This window comes from Octopus bimaculoides, chromosome 23 (genome assembly GCF_046866305.1).
Source record: "Octopus bimaculoides isolate indiv1 chromosome 23, ASM4686630v1, whole genome shotgun sequence".
Lineage (NCBI taxonomy): Eukaryota > Metazoa > Mollusca > Cephalopoda > Octopoda > Octopodidae > Octopus > Octopus bimaculoides.
Genome location: NC_142950.1, coordinates 2,329,049 through 2,336,548, shown reverse-complemented (window position 1 = coordinate 2,336,548; position 7,500 = coordinate 2,329,049). Strand labels below are relative to the sequence as shown.

The 7,500-nt window shown below is 37.8% G+C and overlaps 1 protein-coding gene and 1 long non-coding RNA gene across 3 annotated transcripts in view; one reads left to right on the top strand and one right to left on the bottom strand.

Annotated features, from left to right (window-relative positions):
* The window catches only part of LOC128250621 (uncharacterized), a 391,225-nt gene that overhangs the window by 89,320 nt on the left and 294,405 nt on the right, over positions 1 to 7,500 (bottom strand). The gene's annotated exons all lie outside the window — the stretch shown is intronic.
* The window catches only part of LOC149131284 (uncharacterized), a 90,347-nt gene that overhangs the window by 73,576 nt on the left and 9,271 nt on the right, over positions 1 to 7,500 (top strand). The gene's annotated exons all lie outside the window — the stretch shown is intronic.

Sequence of the window (7,500 nt, the reverse complement as noted above, 5' to 3'; positions counted from 1 at the left end):
TTAGTCGAACAAATCGATCCCGGTACTTATTCTTTGTAAGCCTAGTACTTATTCTATCGGTCACTTTGCCGAGCCGCTAAGTTACGGGGACGTAAACACACCACCATTGGTCGTCAAGCGATTTTGTAGTGACAAACACACACACACACATATACGACGGGCTTTGGTCGGCCTGAGGCTATAGTAGAAGACACCTTCCCAAGAGGCAACGCAGTGGGACTGAAGTGAACCCGGAAACACGTGATTGGGAAGCAAGCATCTGACCACGCCTGTCATGTTTTAATATATTTTTACCTGTAAGGCGACGTGCTGGCAGAAACGTTAGCACACCGGGCGAAATGCTTAACGTCATTTCGTCTGTTTATATGTTCTGAGTTCAAATTCCACTGAGGTCGACTTTGCCTTTCATCCTTTCGGGGTCAATAAATTAAGTATCAGTTGCGTACTGGTGTCGATCTAATCGACTGGCCCCCTCGCCCAAAATTTCGGCCTTTGTGCCTAGAGCAGAAAAGAATATATATTTTACCTGCGCGTTAATTAAAGCTTGCTCGCTGCACTGGATATTACTTAAAAACTTATCAATTATTTATATCTATCTATACACTCCTTATCGACGAATCGATCGACTGAGTGATTGATCTCGCCAGTCAGCCATCAATGTACACAGATATCGATTAATTGATCTGAACATCCATCAACTCATCTATTCAATTATCCCTCCATCCATGTAATCTCTGACTTCATTTACCGATCGATGGATCTATCTAAACATTTATCTAAATATATAACTATTGATAGACTTCTACAACCAATTCTGTCGCCGTCTCTTGCGCTCTCACCCCTCCTCTCCTGCTCTCTCTCTATCTCTTTTTTCTTATATACACACATTGCAAGTTCAAATATTTGTGCAATATATCAATAACAAAGTGTATATACTATGGTACAATTAATATTGATATCACTTGATCAGGCGGAATATTAAGTCAACTAGTGAGAAACTTTCCTATTCTCTCTCTTTATATATATATATATATATATATATATATATATATATAAAGTATATGCAAACAAAATACAATCGATACAACATCACCCTCTGTGTACACACACACGCACATATTCGTATATGTATATATGCAAAACATTCATTTATACATATATGATTATATAAATGCTTGTATATATTCACACGCACACACATATATGAAATAGATTTACACATAATGATTATTTTACTGGTTTCAGTGACTGGACTGCGGTGTCATTCTGGGACAATGCCATAAAGGATTTAGTTGATTAAATCGACTCCAACACCTGTTAGGAGTCTGCTCTGCATTCAATTTTTTCTGTGATGATTTAGAAGTATATATATGAGGATGCTAAATTGAAAGGAGTAACATTTATTACCAGAAACGGCTGTAAAGTTTTGAAAATGGTTGATTCGCAATGTGTTGAATACTTAATTTTGACGTGATTTGATCACAGAACGTAAAATAAAGGAACTGATGTGAAGTTGCATCCTCTGTGCCCACTTTAACGATTCTGCTAAACCTACAATGGGTTGCTGAAAAGTTTTTTGCTTTGAGTAAAAGAATATACAGGTTATAGTGGAAGACACTTGCCCAAACTGCCACGCAGTGTGACTGAACCCGGAACCATATGACTTGGAAGCAAACTTCTTAACACACAACCAAATGCTTATGATCTTTAATTATAAGAGTATAAAAAGATTTTTTTAACATTGAATGTCTTCGAGGATCCATTTCGGTAAAAGCGGAATCAAAGAAGTCAATGGATTTAGAACCATTTCTCTCGATGTCACTTAATCATTCACTCCAGACTGTCCTTCAGGATTCACTGGACATGTTCCTGATGAAATCATCAAACACGAACTCATTCGACAACGCGTTCTAAAAACTCATTTGCTATTTATTCAGCTCCAGTGTTCGCCAGGCCAGTAAAAACTTAATTAAACAGAATTCGGAAATGTATAAAATAAAAGCTAATTTTACAGTTACACCAATGTTCTCGCCAAAAACACGTTACTTTTGATTGTACAATTAACTCGGCTTTCTAGTTTCACTCTTTCAGAGAAAGAGTCAGATATTATTAATGAAACAGAAGTTAATTAATAAACCGACTTAGAAATCAATAATCAGTACAAGAACCGGCTGTGAACTTTTGAAGATTGTTGATTGCCGATTCGCAATGTGTTGAACAATTCCAACTGTTGCCATTCTTGACGAAAATTCAAGAGAAATTAAATTGAATTGTCGAACAAAATAATGTTGTTAGTGTTAGGATTCTGTTGTTGTTGTCGTTGTTATTGCTGTGGTTATTGTTATTGCTGTTTTCGTTATTGGTGGTGGCTGATATTAACCCTGTTGGTCTTGTTGCTTTTGAAATTATTATTAATAGCGGTGAGCTGGCTGAATCATTAGCACGTCTAGCAAAAAGCTTAGCAGCATTTCGTCCAGCAACGTAGAACTAGGTCTGGCTGTATCTATTTTCATCTTTAATATTATTACTATTATAAGGCGTCGAGCTGGCAGAAACGTTAGCACGCCGGGCGAAAGGCTTAGCGGTATTTCGTCTGCCGCTACGTTCTGAGTTCAAATTCCGCCGAGGTCGACTTTGCCTTTCATCCTTTCGGGGTCGATTAAATAAGTACCAGTTACGCATTGGGGTCGATATAATCGACTTAATCCCTTTGTCTGTCCTTGTTTGTCCCCTTTATGTTTAGCCCCCTTGTGGGCAGTAAAGAAATAAGCATTTCGTCCGTCTTTACGTTGTAAGTTCAAATTCCAACGAGATCGATTTTGCCTTTCATCCTTTCGGTGTCTATAAATAAAATACCAATAAAACACAGGAGTTGATGTAATCGACTTATCCCTACCACATAAATTGTTGACCTTGTACCAAAACTGGAAAGCATTATTATTAATGAAAATAGCAGTGAACAGGTGAAGGCGACGAGCTGGCAGAATCATTAGAACGCCGAAAAATGCTTAGCGCCATTTCGGCCGCCTTTATGTTTCATTCTTTCATCCTTCAAAATTCCAGGCCTTGTGCCTTTGGCTGAAAGGATTACTAACGCAGCAAGATGACTGGACGGTTGGACATCTACGCCCGTTATGTTATGATTTGAAAATTACACATAGGTCGACCTTGCTCTTCATCCTGTTGGCATCGATCAAATAAATACCGGCCAAGCACCCGGATTGATATCATTGACTCCCCACCCGCTTAAAAATTGTTGGCCGTGTTTCAGAAATCAAAATTTGAAAGCATTTTTACGGTAATCCTTCTTGAATTCTTGTTATTTCAAGTTGGTGAACTGGCAGAAAGTTTAGCAAGCCCGGCGAAACGCTTAGCGATATTTCGCCTGTCTTTATGTTCTGAGTTCAAATTCCGCCGAGGTCGACTTTGCCTTTCATCCTTTCGGGGTAGATAAATTAAGTACCAGTTACGCACTGGGGTCGATATAATCGACTTAATCCGTTTGTCTGTCCTTGTTTGTCCCCTCTGTGTGTAGCCCCTTGTCTAATCGACTGGACCCCTCCCCTGAAAATTTGAGGCTTTGTGCCTGAAGTAGAAAAACATTCTTCTTCTTGTTATTACACTTGTTGCTTGCTTTCTGTAGCTACGGATGTTATTTTTGACGTTGTTGTTACTACTGTTCAAATTATTTTACCTGTTGCTGCTGTTATGCCAGTTGTTCCTCGTAGGTTTTCCTTATCATTCTTCTAATTGATGTTCTTACATCTTTTCTTGTGGTTCTCATTATTATTGGTGTTATTTATTTATCTGTTTGTTTCTAACGCAATTATTGATGTTGTTATTGTGTTCATTATTGCAGCTGTTTAAATATTAACTCATTGTTGTTGCTGTTGTTGTGACTGGTGGTGGTGCTGATGCTGTTGTTGTTGTCTCTGCGGCTCTCAGCTGCAGTGGTTTTGTTCATTGTTGCAGCAGGTTTTTCCTTTCTATATTAGGTCCGCAGCATCAACATCATCAACATCATCATCGACGCCGCCGTCATTCACCCCCTCATCATCCTCCTCAACAACAGCAGTTACAAAAACCAAACTTGTTGCAACTTTAGTTCCTACTTCAAGACCTCCTCCTCCCTTTCCCTATTGTTTTTCTCCTACTAGTAGTAGTAGTATATTTGCGTCCATTTTTGACACATTGCAATTGTCAGAATCATGTGCATATATGCACGCACGGACACATACATACACGCACGGACACATACATACACACACATTTGTGTGTGCACCACGCCCTCACTTTGTTGTTTTTTTTTGTAGTCTTTTTTCTCCGTTTTTTTCAATTAATTATACACACACACACGCATGTATATATGCTGGGCATTATTTGTCTCTTTGCCAATGTTATGGCCCCAGTTAATACCGCATCTCCATTTAATGCAATGAGTCACAGCACCAACAACAACAACAACAACAATAATAATAATAATAATCTTCGATAGATATTCAAAACTTAGTTCGGTTTTTGTGTTTTAACACTCGACTTCTTAACATAGACACCTTTGCCTATCCCCCTCATAACACCTCCCACCATCGCTAAATATTCCTCCCCCTCCCGTGCTCTCCCTTTCACTTATCTTATATCTCTCTCTTTCTCTTCATCCTCTCCTACCCCGCCCCGCTCCTGCAGTTTTGCTGTGTTTTCATACTGTGAAATTCTCGTTTATTTATTTGCCTTCTATTTCCAAAATGTCTGTTTGTAGAATTCAAAATATACAATTTTTGTTGGTGTGCGTACCTGAGTTTGTGTGAATGTATGCGTGTGTGTGTGTATGTGTGTGCTTATGTATTTAAGCGTGTGCATGTTTATGTATCAGTGTTTTTGCATTACACCGTGAGCGTTGTATATGTGCAAGTGAATCGCTCTGTGTTTTTTATGTGTGTGGTGTGTGAGTGTGACACTATGCGCGTGTGTATGAGTGCGTATGTGCAGTGATTTATGATGTGTTGGTTATATTATGTATTTTCAATATTTCCTTTTGATATTTAGATATCTTGCATTTTTTTCATTTCTGTTTTTCACTTACTGACCAACATACAAGTTTCGCTCTAGGAAACTGCGCAACAAGCGGAAAGGTAACAACATCCCCATCCCCGTTACAGCCACAAGCATTACCATTAACACTAGCAGCAGTAGCAGTTGTATCCACCGCCGCTTCCAGTGCCTACCAAAAGCACCAGAGATACAACTAACGGTAGAACGCAAACTACCACTGCCAGCTAAAACACCACTCCTGTAATTCTACACCCCACACTACAGAAGCACATGCTGGTTTCTGTGCGAAATACATACCTAATTAGATAGATACATACACATATACACATACATACATAATACTTGCATACAGACATACGCACACATGTGTGTATATAAATACATATACATTTAAATTTATGTGTATGGATATCTATTTAGCTACCTATATCCCGTCCAACCCTCTCTCTCTCTCGATATATATATATATATATATATATATATATATATATATATATATATATATATATATATATATATATAAATATATACACGTATATATACATACATATAAACACGCACATATATGGTAATATTAATATAAAAGTGTCTGAGAGAATGCGAATGTGTGTAATCACACGGTAAAATTATGTTTGAATATATCAAGTATTTAATATTGAGCACAAATTCAAGTACATATATGTGTGTGGGCATATATATATATATATATATATATATATATATATATATATATATATATTTATATCTGTATGTATATATGCGAATATAAGAATATACATTGGCAGAAACTCGCACACACATATACTGAACGGTCATTGTTTGCCTATATTTCACTTTGATATATCTAAGTAGTTGATGTTTGCTTATTACAAGCCAATGGCGTTAAACTCCTAGACTTAACGGGTATTTAAGCGATACGTGTTTGGAAAGTTAATAGTTTGGATGTGTTCCTCATGAATGGGCAATAAAGCTTGAAATATGCATATACATCGGGTGCCTATTTTTTTATATTTTCGATCGCATTGTTCCCATAGTCATATTCGTATAGAAAACCTCATAACTTACAGTTGTGGAACATCTATATAGATTCTCTTTAAAATGAGAATATCGCAATGCTAAGACAAAATGTGATACACTGACTCGATCTTGCTGCTTAACTGTTTGAGGACGTGATTCGCTTGAGTTATAAAATTCATATATATATATGTTGTTGGCACTCCGTCGCTTACGACGTCGAGGGTTCCAGTTGATCCGATCAACGGAACAGCCTGCTCGTGAAATTAACGTGCCAGTGGCTGAGCACTCCACAGACACGTATACCCTTAACGTAGTTCTCGGGGATATTCAGCGTGACACAGTGTGACAAGACTGACCCTTTGAATTGCACAACAGAAACAGGAAGTAAGAGTGAGAGAAAGTTGTGGTGGCAGAGTACAGCAGGGTTCGCCACCATCCCCTGCCGGAGCCTCGTGGAGCTTTAGGTGTTTTCGCTCAATAAACACTCACAACGCCCGGTCTGGGAATTGAATCCGCGATCCTATGACCGCGAGTCCGCTACCCTATCCGCTGGACCATTGCGCCTCCACACACACACACATATATATACACACACGTACATATGCATATATACATGCACTGCTGCATAAGTGCGTCTGCAATTACGTTAGTAGTATATAAGTAAATGACATCCATCAACTCATCAATCCATCCAACCCTCACATCCATCCATAAAATCTAACACTATAAAGCGAACATGTTACATTCTTTCAGGTTCGAAATATCAGAGAAATTTTCATAAAAATATACACCGAATCGAATTAAACTATTTAGAAGCACACGGTGAATAATGAAATCATATTTATAGTATGCCTGGCTGGATGATCGTGGCTGGAATGAATCTGATTATAGGCCTGCAATATTAAACCCGTTAAGTAGTGATTTTTAGCATTTAGGAAAACATGTTTGGAAGCAACATAAAATGATTTGGTATCTATTTGTGCGAACCATTTTATATTAACTTGTGAAGTTAAAATATCCATTTTGAAATTCCTAAATAGACTTGTAGCTCTAAGATGTTTAAGGACGATTGCCACCCTGGAGAAGACATTCAAATACAAGTAGACAACTGGTGCCTGACAGCTAGTTATACAACCGAACAATGTGGAGCTATGCATAAGTAATTAGGAGTAAAATAAACAAAAGTAGCAGATTCAAAATTGCTGTTCCGTAGCATTACAAAGGTGAGATTCCCTGTTCACGAATTCCAGATAATAATACCAGTATATCTAAGTTGGCATTTCGAAAATTTGTGACTCCTTAAATCCGTATCGAACTCAATAAAAACGGATTTGTGTCATGATTTCAGATATATATCTTTCTCTTGTGATGAAATCCACGGTTTTATCATAAGATTGCCATAATATTTTAATACGAACATATATTGGGCTCTGT